The sequence below is a fragment of the Octopus bimaculoides genome, chromosome 19 (assembly GCF_046866305.1).
Source record: "Octopus bimaculoides isolate indiv1 chromosome 19, ASM4686630v1, whole genome shotgun sequence".
Classification (NCBI taxonomy): domain Eukaryota; kingdom Metazoa; phylum Mollusca; class Cephalopoda; order Octopoda; family Octopodidae; genus Octopus; species Octopus bimaculoides.
The window spans coordinates 47,811,637-47,824,481 of record NC_142946.1 but is presented as its reverse complement, the minus strand read 5'-3'; the positions used below and the strand labels follow the sequence as shown (position 1 = coordinate 47,824,481).

The 12,845-nt window shown below is 36.4% G+C and overlaps 1 protein-coding gene across 1 annotated transcript in view; it reads left to right on the top strand.

Annotated features, from left to right (window-relative positions):
* The first annotated feature begins 3,640 nt into the window (after positions 1-3,640).
* The window catches only part of LOC149131856 (beta1,4-N-acetylgalactosaminyltransferase A-like), a 35,092-nt gene continuing 25,887 nt past the window's right edge, over positions 3,641-12,845 (top strand). The window contains exon 1 of the mRNA XM_089337564.1: positions 3,641-3,798. The gene's annotated coding sequence lies outside the window, so the exon portion shown is untranslated. The remainder of the gene's footprint in view (positions 3,799-12,845) is intronic.

Sequence of the window (12,845 nt, the reverse complement as noted above, 5' to 3'; positions counted from 1 at the left end):
TGGCGCCAATATGACATCACTACAGAGATATTGAGCATAACAAGTAGAGCTGCTGTCATAAGCTCACATTCGTTCAAGATATCTCTTTCTCTCTCTCTCTCTAAATATTAAAAATAAACCATATTATGTAAACATTAACCAAAATATTTTCAAGAGGTTATGGGCCAACAGGTTTTGGGATCTGACGATATGCCATAAAGCTAAACCCTTTAAGAACGGGAAACCTAAAGTAATCCCATAAACCGGCCTCCCCCTTTTTTATTACATTTCGTAAGACGAAGTTGAAAATGAAATATCAATTAGTAGGCAGCTCTAGTATCTAATTTAATGTTTTATTATTAGGAGTTCAAATAAGGCGAGCGTCAAATTTTAGTCCCCGCCCCCCGCCACGGGTCGATAAAACAATTACCAGTACATTGTTATTGATACAATTGACTGCACTTCTCTTTAAAAGTTGGGTATCCAGACTGGACAGTAACACGACCCAAGCTGGCTCTGACAATAATACAGGTATCAATAATCGACACTGTCATGCTATTAGCTGTCAGAAGTGAAAGTGCTCACTGCTAGTGAAGTATCTGTCTGTCTGCCTGCATGCCTGTCGATTCTTTGGCTCCTGACAGCTAATACCATGACTGACCGGAATCTATTTAAAAATGAATTATCCACATATAAAACATTGGGATACCCCAAAAAGTCAAATAACCTCCAAATTAAACGTGGGGAGCCCTCTTCCTGGAAGACTTCTTGTTGACATTCTTCAAATGAAACTTCTTCGAAGCTGAGCCATCAAACAACACAGAACTTACCATTCTTTTCCAATTTATGAACGCTTCTCAACAATACAAGCCTCGCTTGTGACCGTTCGATCTGCTAGAACGAACAGCAGTTCAATCTCCCTCAAATCGTATCCAACTGACTTGGGGGAAGAACACATTTGAAAATTTAGTCAGTCCTACGTAGCCCTAAAATAACGGGATGGTCGTTGCTGGAGAGCTTTTGACACTAAGTGTGCTCAATTAGAACTAGCTTGTGATTAAACAATAAACACCGTCTTGGTAGTTCATATATAGTAACATAGTAGTTCTTTCTGCACAAGGCCCGAAATTTTCGGATGGCAGGCTTGTCGGCTAAGGGAAAGGACTAAGTCGATTACATCGACCTCAATGCTCAACTAGTACCTCTTTTATCGACCCCGAAAGGATGAAAGTCAAAGTCGGCCCCAACAGCATTTGAACGTAAAGACGAATGAAAAGCTGCTAAGCTCGGCTCAGTAACGATTTTGCCAACTCGCCACTTTCAAACCATAGATATTCTATTCTATTCTACTCTAGGCACACAGTCTGAAATTTTGGGGGAGGGGGGGGGGGGGCAGTCGACTAGATCGACCCAGTATGCAATTCGTACTTAATTGATGCAGAACACCTAGTGAGAGGATCTTGCTTGAGATGTTCAGGCTGTTGCTGATGCAAATGACAGCAAGGAGATTTATCATTTCATTGAAGTAAGTTTATTGGCCAAAGAGCTCTACATCAGTGCCTTTGCTTTCTAAGGAGACTTCTATTCTGTTTACTAAATCAACAGAGATCACAGGTCGCAGATTGAACATTTTCCTGAACTCCTAAACTGTGAGTCAGTTGTGGAAGAAACAGTAATTGACACTATGCAACAAAGACCTGTCATTAGCTCCTTAAATTCCATGCCCTCAATAGATGAGTTAATTACAAGAATCTTGGAAAATTGAATCTTGGTAAGACACCTGGTGAGGATGATATTTGTACTGAGGTCTTGAGATTTGGTAGTGATCCCATCAGGCAGTACCTTCATGAACATATTAGTGTAGTTTTCTTTTTATTGCCTTGGTTCTTATACGCCTTGTGATCAAACATTTTTATGCACTTTCCATGTTTAAATAGGTTTAGTTTTAAAGACCTACCTTTTTTCTTTCATGATCACTGCAGATGCTTCAGAAATTAATTGATTCCATTCATGCTGCCACATGTTACCAATATGTCAATGACGACCCAGTTTGCATTTTTCAATTTTATTTTATTGTTGTTATTTTAAAATTAAGTACCTTCTGTGGTTGTACAAGAAGTTTTCATATATATATATATATATATATATATATATATATATATATGTATGTAAAATTAGTAATATTGCATTTCTAAATCTCTCAGAGATTTATACAGTAGCAGCACAATAAAGTGATGGTTTGTTGCCAACTTAATGTGGCAGTCCTAGGAAAGGGGAAAAATGTTACTGCTAGGAAGCACAATTTCCAGTTGGCTGGGTGACACACGCATTTTGTGTCCTTAAGTTTTCAAAAAGGGGAGATAAGCACCTCCACTCAGCAAAGCCAGCATCCAGAGACTAGTTTCAGAGTCATTGCTCTTCATCAGCCTGGAATAGCTTGGCTTGCTAGCTGTCATTGCTTATTTGCCTTTGAAAACTTACAGAATTTCAAGTGAAATAAATAGAAATATTGCACTTCTAAATCTCTCAGAGAGACTTATAGAGTAGCAGCACGATAAAATGATGGCTTGTTGCCAACTTAATGTGGCACTCCCAGGAAAGGGGGAAAGTACTACTGCTATTTAGCCCCAGGAAACACCATTTCCAGTTGGCTATGTGACATAAGCATTCTTGGCCACAAACCAGTTACCTGGGCAGCACATTCAGCTGTTCTTGGATGATGAAATATCTTTCAGGCTGCAGAGAGCAACTGATACCTTTTGGTCTCTTAAGTCTGGTTCCAGTCTAGGCAAACAAAAATTGCTGTGTACCATGCATATGTATATGCACAAATGTATATGCACAAATGGGAACCTCACCCAATGCCCCTGAATATCTATCCCATCACATCTCATCACTCTCCCCGCAGCTTCCTATCCTTGCAAGCATCCCACTTTTTCTTGCTATTGGAAACCATTTCACTTGTCAGTCATTCTTCATCCATTAAATGTCATTCTCTTCACTCACACTTTACACTGATCCCCCCACCCCAACTGGACCACTAAATTATCTCCCTTCATCCTCTATGCCTGCCTCTCTATCCCTTCTTCAGCCGGCTCCTGCAGCCTGCCCAATGTCGTATCACTTCTTTCGTGTCCTCCTCCGTTTGTAAACTGTATTATCATTACTATCATGATTACAATCCATTCTCCCCTGCTCTTTTCTACATCCCTCAATGTTCCTCAACTTCATGGTTTTTGCATGACTGCATTAATTCATTATTTTCATTACTATACACTATTTCATTTTATTTCATTATTAATTTATAATTAGCTTTTATTTATTCACATATTAATTAAGCAAATATTGGTATCTCAAGTATTTCAAACTTAGCATATGTAAAACAATACTGATACATTATTCTGATTAATGAAAACTATTTATATTATATATTCCATATTCTATATCCCACATTAATTTTATAAGCCAGACGTTCGGAATTATGTTCTCTATGTGGCCTGCTTGTTTTTTGTACCTTGTAAATGTATGGTGTTTATCATATGTACTTAGTAGATAAGAATAAGTAAGTGAAGGAAAGGTATATGTAACAGCAAGCTCCCCATCCCTCCTTTCTCTTCCCATTGCTTGCTCTCATGTTAGTTAACTCATTTTCTCTCATTCTCCTCTTTTTTACCTCCCTCTGCCTTGTTTTCTCCACTTTCTTTCTTTCTATTCGATAATCTATTTTTGATTTTGTCTCATTCAGTTATTTTGTTGTAGTCACTCGTGGAAGTTCCATCCAATTTACATATTCTGAAATATCAATCATTATTATAGCTAGTAAGTCCTTTATTAATTATTATCTTTATATTGTTCCTTACCTGAGTTTCTTTCTTGCTACCTGCTCATTTTTTGTCTTTACCTTTTCTTTCTTCCTCTCTTCAACTTGCTTTCTGTTTCTCTCTCATCTTTCCATTCAACTAACTTTGATCAAAGTTTTTCCCTATACTTCATCTTGCCACCATCAATCCCACTTTTTCGGTGCCAGTTAAAAGTCGATATCTATTATTATGAGTACCTTCATCCTTAGTCTTTCCTCTCCCTCATGTTGGTGACCACTGTGCATGTTCTCAGTTCTTTTCTTTTCGGTGGTGGTGGCAGGGGTCTTGCGATGACTGTTTTTTTTTGGTCCTAATTTGCTGTATAGAGAACTGGACATGTCAAAAAGCATCGAAGAAAAAAGGAAAAGAAATTATATTACATACATATATAAGAGGAATAACCACCAAGATGGATTTGTAATATACTAGAAGAAGTCGCCAAATCGTCTATTCTTCATGGTTAGACGATTTGGTGTCTTCTAGCATATTAGGAATCGACCTTGGTGGTTATTCCTCTTATATGTGTATACATACATACATACATACATACATACATACATGTATATATATATGTGTGTGTATATATCATCATCATCATCATCGTCGTTTAACGTTCGTTCTCCATGCGAGCATAGGTTGGACGATTTGACTGAGGACAGGCGAACCAGATGGCTACATCAGGCTCCAAGCAGAGTTTCGTTTCCAATGAAGGAGACGACTTTGGCATGGGTGCCAGTCATCGAATTTAATTCGATTTCGATTTCACTTGCACTTTTCACACTTTTTCACACAGCTATCCTCATCCATTCCTGCTACATGACTATACCAGCGCAATCGTCTTTCTTGCACACCACAACTGATGCTTCGTAAGTTCAACTTTTCTCTCAAGGTATTAACACTCTGTCTAGTATGCACACTGACATTACACATCCATCGGAGCATACTGGCTTCATTCCTTGCAAGCCTACGCATGTCCTCAGCAGTCACAGCCCATGTTTCACTGCCATGAAGCATGGCTGTTCATACGCGTGTCATACAGTCTACCTTTTACTCTGAGTGAGAGGCCCTTTGTCACCAGCAGAGATAAGAGCTCTCTGAACTTTGCCAAGGCTATTCTTATTCTAGCAGCTACACTTTCAGCATATCCTCCCCTGCTACTAACTTGGTCACCTCTAGTTTTTCTCCCTGGAATGTAGCAGAAGTTGTTTTCTGCACATTCACAGTCCAACCCATGCTAGCATGGAAAGCGGACGTTAAACGATGATGATGATGATGATGATGATACACACGCATCATACAATCTGCCTTTCACTCTGAGAGAGAGGCTTTTAGTTACCATCAATGGTATAAGCTTTGAATTTTGCCCAGACCATTCTTATTCTAGCAACTACACTTTCAGAATTTCTCCCACCACTGCTAACTTGGTCTCCTAGGTATCAGAAGCTATCTACTACTTCTAATGAACCTCCCCCACCGCCCCACAAGCATTTGAGAGTGTCTATTGTATGTGCATTTTTAGTACTTATTGTATTCACACATTTGCCACAAAGACTACTTTCTCTGTTAACCCCCCCCCCGTTTTACCACTACACCTCTTATGTGTTCTAAACTTGCATTGGATCCAATGTATGGATTTTTTCTGTCAACACTCTTCCTACATATTGAGCAACACCATCTCTGCATGGCTGTGTGGTAAGAGGCTTGCTTCCTAACCACATGGCTCTGGTTTCAGTCCCATTGCATGGTACCTTGAGCAAATGTCTTCTATTACAGTCTCAGGCTAACCAAAGCCTTGTAAGTCAATTTGATAAATGGAAATTGGGAGAAGTCTGTTTTATATGTATGTATGTATGTGTGTATGCATGTATGTGTGTATGTATGTATGTGTGTTTGTGTGTATGTATGTATGTGTGCATGTATCTTTGTCCCACCACCACCACTTGACAACCGATGTTGGTGTGTTTACATCCCTGTAACTTGGCAGTTCGGTAACAACAACAATATATATATATATTGTGATTAACACTTAACCATCTGAAGGTGTTGAATTTGTTCCATTTTACATTATATTTTTTTTAATACAAACTCTAAATTATATAACATGGACAAGAATTGTTCTGTTTATATTTGGTATTTTTGTATTCTAAAGTCCATTCTGCTGTCTTTTTTGTCTCATAATACTCAATTAATGTTTCTATGTTCATAAATTCTGGTGATCAAATTAATTTTCTTCTTTTTCTCATTGTAAATCTAATCAATATATGTATATATATATATATATATATATATATATATATATATATATATATATATATATATATATATATATATATATATATATATATATCGTCGTCATCGTTTAACGTCCGCTTTCCATGCTAGCATGGGTTGGACGATTTGACTGAGGACTGGTGAAACCAAATGGCTACACCAGGCTCCAATCTGATTTGGCAGAGTTTCTACAGCTGGATGCCCTTCCTAACGCCAACCACTCAGAGAATGTAGTGGGTGCTTTTACGTGTCACCCGCATGAAGGCCAGTCAGGCGGTACTGGCAACGGCCACGCTCATCTCGCTCGAGAAACCTCATGTGTCACCCGCACAAAAGCCAGTCCAGGGCCACCGGCAACGATCTCGCTCGAAAGAATTCATGTGTCGCCCGCACATGAGCCAGTCCAGGGGCACTGGCAACGATCCCGCTCGAAAGATTTCATGTATCGCCCGCACATGAGCCAGTCCAAGGGCACCGGCAACGATCTCGCTCGAAAAACCTCATGTGTCACCCGCACAAGAGCCGGCCCAGGGGCACCGGCAACGATCTCGCTCGAAAGATTTCATATGTCGCCCGCACATGAGCCGGTCCAGGGGCACTGGCAACGACCCGCTCGAAAGATTTCATGTGTTGCCCGCACATGGGCCAGTCCAGGAGCACTGGCAACGATCTCGCTCGAAAAACCTCATGTGTTACCCGCACAAGAGCCGGCCCAGGGGCACCGGCAACGATCTCGCTCGAAAGATTTCATGTGTCGCCCGCACATGAGCCAGTCCAGGGGCACTGGCAACGATCCCGCTCAAAAGATTTCATCAAAATTGCACATGAGGGTTCTTTCCCTCTTTACACACCCTAAAAAAATTCTAATCATGAGACATGTATCCCATACTATTGATCTTTATGCGCATATTCCAAAATTTCAGTCTTCTGGAACCTGTAAAAAAATTTTGCTCCTGCAAAATGGAGCTCATGGAGCTCTAAAATGTGGGAATGAAGGCCCCTATTGGGGGTGGGGGTGTTAATGTCAACCTGAGAAGTTGAATTGTTGGGAATGTTTTTATTTGGGTCTTATAGTATGCCCCTATATATGTGAGAGTATAGTCTCACTTTAATAGTTTCAGTATGAAATTGAAAATATTAAAGTGAAAATATTTGAAATTACAGTAGCGACATGTTATTGTTTCACTTTTGACAGGTAATACTGAAATAGTGGAATAGTTTCAGTGTTAGAGTGAAAGTATCTGACATTACAGTAGAGTGATGTTATTGTTTCATTTTTGACACATAATACTGAAATAGTGGAGGAGATAAGATATTGCTGTGGGCTCGAACTATGCAGGAAGTTAAAAACTTTTTTGGCCTAAGACACTACATGGACCTTAAAAGAATTTTGCTCCTGAAAAATGGAGCTCATGGAGCTGAAAATTGTGGGAGTTAAGGCCCCTATTGGTGATGGGTGTATTAATGTCAACCAGAGAAGTTTAATTGTTGGGAATCTTTTTAACTTGTGTGTAATATGTATTGTTTGAATTTCTTTAAAATAGGAAATATATGTATGTTCACTGGGTTTGTAAAAGAGAGCAAAGCTACAGGAAAGCCAAAGACGAATGATCACGATAATCAGTCAGCTACCGTAGCCTAGTCGTTATTACTCCCCAATGTAGGATTCCTCACCATACAGGTGACAGGTACAGCTTTAAGATGCATTATGGATCTATAGCAATTGGAAGGGCATGACTCAATAGAAACAACAATGTGTGACGTTTGGAGTAAAAGGAAATGAAAGTGTCGCCTCTGGAGTTTGCAAATGACCACTCTACCGATAGGTAACTGGGCAGAAAATATTTACAATCAATAAATGTCTTAGAACAACCAGTCACTCATCTGGGAAGGCCTTGAAATCAATGTTACCAACTGGGGACTACATGTGTCACAGTGGTAATAAAAAGACTCAAAGGAGGTCTGCAACGAAATAATTTTACTCATCACTTTGCAAGTGAATCAGTGGAGGCAAAGATGAGTTTCATTTACTTGACAATTTATGCACCACATTGCAGAAATCACAATGTAAGTATATCTGAAAGGATAGTCTTACACTGTTGTACCGTTGAATTACAAATAATGCTCATCTGTTATGTTCGGGTGACCCTATAGCTACCAATGGTACAACTGTATTCGTCTTTGCTTAGGAAAAATGACTAAATTGTGGGTGTGAAGTCCCCATGAAGGGGTCTTTGTAACTTCTAAGAAGAAAAATTTTTAGAAATATTACTTTATTTGTGTGTAATCTGTATGGTTAAAATTTCATCAACATCAAAAATATATGAATTTTCATGGGGGTTATGGCTATTATGCATAGAATATAATTTCAAAATTTCTTAAAGATCCACTCAATACTTTTGACGTAGTTTTGGATAAGAAAACAAATGACTAATGTGTGTGTTTGTGTGCATATATATGTGTGTGTGTATGGGTGTATATATGTATAGATATCTGTATGCATGTATATATGTGTACATATTAGATGTACACCTATATATATATACATCTACACATATGTATACATATACATGTATGCATATAGATCTATATCTATATATATATATCTATACATATACGTGTACATATACATCTCTCTCTCTTTCTCTCTCTCTCTGTATATATATATATATATATATATATATACAGAGAGAGAGAGATGTATATATATATATATATATGGGAGAATATACAAATAATAACAACAGACGAGGACAGGTGGTGTAAATAACAAAAGTATATATTAGTATGACGCTCGGGAATACGGAAAGTCTTTGACGTTTCGAGCTACGCTCTTCAACAGAAAGAATACGGAGACAAGGAGAAAAACACAGAGAAAAAAAAATTATATATATATATATATATATATATATATATATATATATATATATATATATATATACACACACACCATTAAAGTGAAAGTATCTGTCATCACAGTATCGAAATGTGATTGTTTCAGTTAGTGGAATAGTTTCATTTTTAAAGTGAAAGTATTTGACATGAGTGTTTTTGTTTCACTTTTGACACGTAATACTTAAATAGTGGAGGAGATATGATGTTGCTGTGGGCTCGAACTATACAAGAAGTTAAAAAAATTTTTTGACTAAAACACAACCGGAACTCTAAGTAAGACATGTGTAAAATTTGAATGAAATTGGTTGTGTAGTTCTCGAGTTTTAGGGAAACACACAGACAGACAGACAGACAGACACACATTCTCATTTTTATATATAGAGATTATAAGGTTTTTAACTTTTAAATTTTCATATTCAAAAGATCCTCTGGAAAATTATATATATATATATATATATATATATATATATATATATATATATATATATATATATAATATACAATATATCATCAATATGTATTTAATATGCTATGTGTATTTGTATATACACTTATTCCACTATTGATCATTCATATATTCCACTGTATTCCATTATTCAGCTTATTGAGAGGTATTATATACTCAACTTTATCTTATTTATTTATGACACTGCATGCACATATTTTTTAGCTTTAGGCACAAAAAATACAAAAACAAACAGAAATACATTGAAATTACAGATTGAAAGTTCAGAATGTTAAGGTGTGTTGCTGCCTCTTCATGTCTATACAAGAAACATTGCTCTTCAGGAACTTTTGCAGTGAACATGAACAATGACACTTATAATAAACAGTTGTAGTTTTTGTATGGATAATATGTCAGATATGTTGCAAACGAACAGCTTTTGCATAAACTAAACCTATTGTTCCTTGAAAACCTTTGAAGATGTATGGTATCTGTGTGTAAGACCCTGGTGGTTTTGAATACATGTACATGTATAAAATTTATGAAATTAGGTGGAGTATTGATTGTGGAAAATATCAGTATAAAATAACATGTAGATCCCTATCTACAACATAGTGAACATATTGAAAGTAATCAAATCTGTATATTTTTTATTTTTTTTATTTACTGCTCTTTTGGTATTTTTATTTACATTTTCATACAGTCTCTTGTAACTTTCATGGTGTACATTTTTCAGCAACACCTCCAACTGGAAAAATCAAATATTTGTACATACAAACCAAAATGTTAAACATATCAGAAAGTTTATTAAAACATCTGCCATCATCATTTATGGCTCTGTTAATCTAGTCTCACATAAATTACATAATAATAATAATAATAATAATAATAATAATAATAATAATAATAATAATAATAATAATAATAAAAAATTCATATATATATATATATATATATATATATATTATCATCATCATCCTTTAATGTCCGCTTTCCATGCTAGCATGGGTTGGACGGTTTGACTGAGGACTGGTGAGCCAGAGGCTGCACCAAGCTCAATCTGATCTGGCAAAGTTTCTACACTTGGATGCCCTTCCCAACGCCAAATACTCCTAGAGTGTAGTGGGTGCTTTTTACGTGCCACCAGCACGAAGGCCAGTCAGGCGGTTCTGGCAACGACCACACTCAAACGGTGTTTTTACGTGCTACCTGCATGGGAGCTGGTCCGGCGGCACATGCAACGATCATGCTGAAATATCGTTTTTCGCATGTGCCACCGGCACATGTGCTGGTAAGGCAACGCTGGCAATGATCACACTCGAATGGTGCTTTTCACGTGTCACCAGCATGGGAGACAATCCATGGGCCTGGCAACGATCATGCTTGAATTTTACAATAATATGCTTACTTATGTAAAATAAATGTTAAGCTCTTATGATTCAATATTGATAATTACTATACTTTCATCTTGCCTATACATCTAAACAAAGGACTTATTTTCATTATGAAGAACTTTAATGATATTATTCATGTAGCCAAGAGAATGATTATTAAATTCACTGATAAGTTCTGGACTAGAAAAACATGGCAAAATAATTCTGATATCACCATGGGATCTAATGACTCTGTGCAAGTCACAGATCTCATGAGGGTATACTTATTATATTATATGAAAGACGAATTTCATAATCTTGAAGGTGGTCTTTCTAGGGATGATGTTTTGCTCACAATATGTAATTCCAATAATGTTGACTATATTAGAACTAAGAAAAAACTTATTAGATATTTTAAGAATGTAGGTTTGCCTATTACATTTGATGACAACTGTAAAATAATAAACTTCCTAGATGTTACTTTAGACCTTACTACAAGTCTCTCTAAACCTGTCCATAAACTAAATCAGCATCTTAATTATGTAAATCACTTCTCAAATCATCCAAAAGCTGTCATATGTTATATAGTAAATAGAGTATCCTCCCGTATATCATTGCTCTCCACTAACTACATTTTAAATCAAAATACTAATTACAATAATGAAGCTCTAGCTTGGGTTGGTTTATAGAGAGAAAAAATAGCATATCTCTCTAAATATAATGATGACAATTGTAATTACATACTGTCTGAAAGCAATAGAGTAAATAAGATCAATATGAGTTGCTCTTATAATATGTCCAGTCTAACTGTGGCTAACCATAAAATTTACATAAATGGAAGTCCTAGTAAGGATGGAAAAGAATGTAAACTGGTAGGGAGAAAACTCTGCAATGAGTACACATGTCTTTAAAGATAATTATAATATTAATAATAACACTAATAATAGTCAAGACGAAGAGTGCGATTCGATTGTATAGATGTTTTATTCTTTGAACAATACTTCGACAGAACGTCTGTCTTTCTCAAGTTCAAACCAAAAGGTGATTGAAAATTCAAAATTTCAGAAACCAAACGTAAACTATGAACGAGAGTAACCAGCGTCCATACGTTGATGGAATGACATCATCAGTTTTTGTCAGTTTTTTAATAAGCAGAAAGAAAGAAAAAGGAAGACGACAGAAAAAGAAAAGAAAAAGAGAGAAAGAAGAATATTCAATCAAACAGTTTTGTATAAATTTGATGATATTCTCCTATCATCTTATTCATTCCTCCAGGGCGTGATGTCAATAACCCGCAAACATATTTCTCCTCATACATTCTGAGAACTGAAAGTGGGGTACATTCAGAATATTTTTTGAGAATGTGCACTTTCAAATCTTCTTCAAAATTGCAGCCGCTTGAAACGAAATGTTCAGCAAGTTCTGTTGAACTACTGTTCTTGTGCCTGACGTCGAATCTGTGCCCATTAAACCTTTTGTTTAATTGTTCCGTTGTACAACCAACATAAATCAAGTTGTGTTTCGTGCATTCTGCAGCGTACACTAAATGGGAATCTTTGCAGGTTCCCCCTTCTGTATAAATCATAACATGTCTATTATGATTTTTGATGGTATTCACTTCACTCATGTTGTTGCACAACGAACAGGGCTTACCTCTCTTGCGGCTGTTCTTTAACGTACAGCGTGCAGATACTCCAATGTTCGTTTTCTTGGAGTCAGATATAGAGGTCAATAATTCTTTTATGTTCTTATTCCGTCGAAAGGCTACATTTTTATAAATTGAACTTTTTGGACATACTCTTTGTGTATGGGGACTAAAACAAAAATTTTCAGTCGATTGATATTTTATTTCATTTTATTTAGATTTTTAGTAGCATGACACGCTTTAGAATTTTTAGTCGATTGTATTTACCTTTTTGATAGGCCATTCTATATATCTGTATTTTTATTTGTATATATATTTTTACCTTCTGTGTTTTTTGTAGATGTATACTTTATATGTTTGAGAACCATGGTAATATT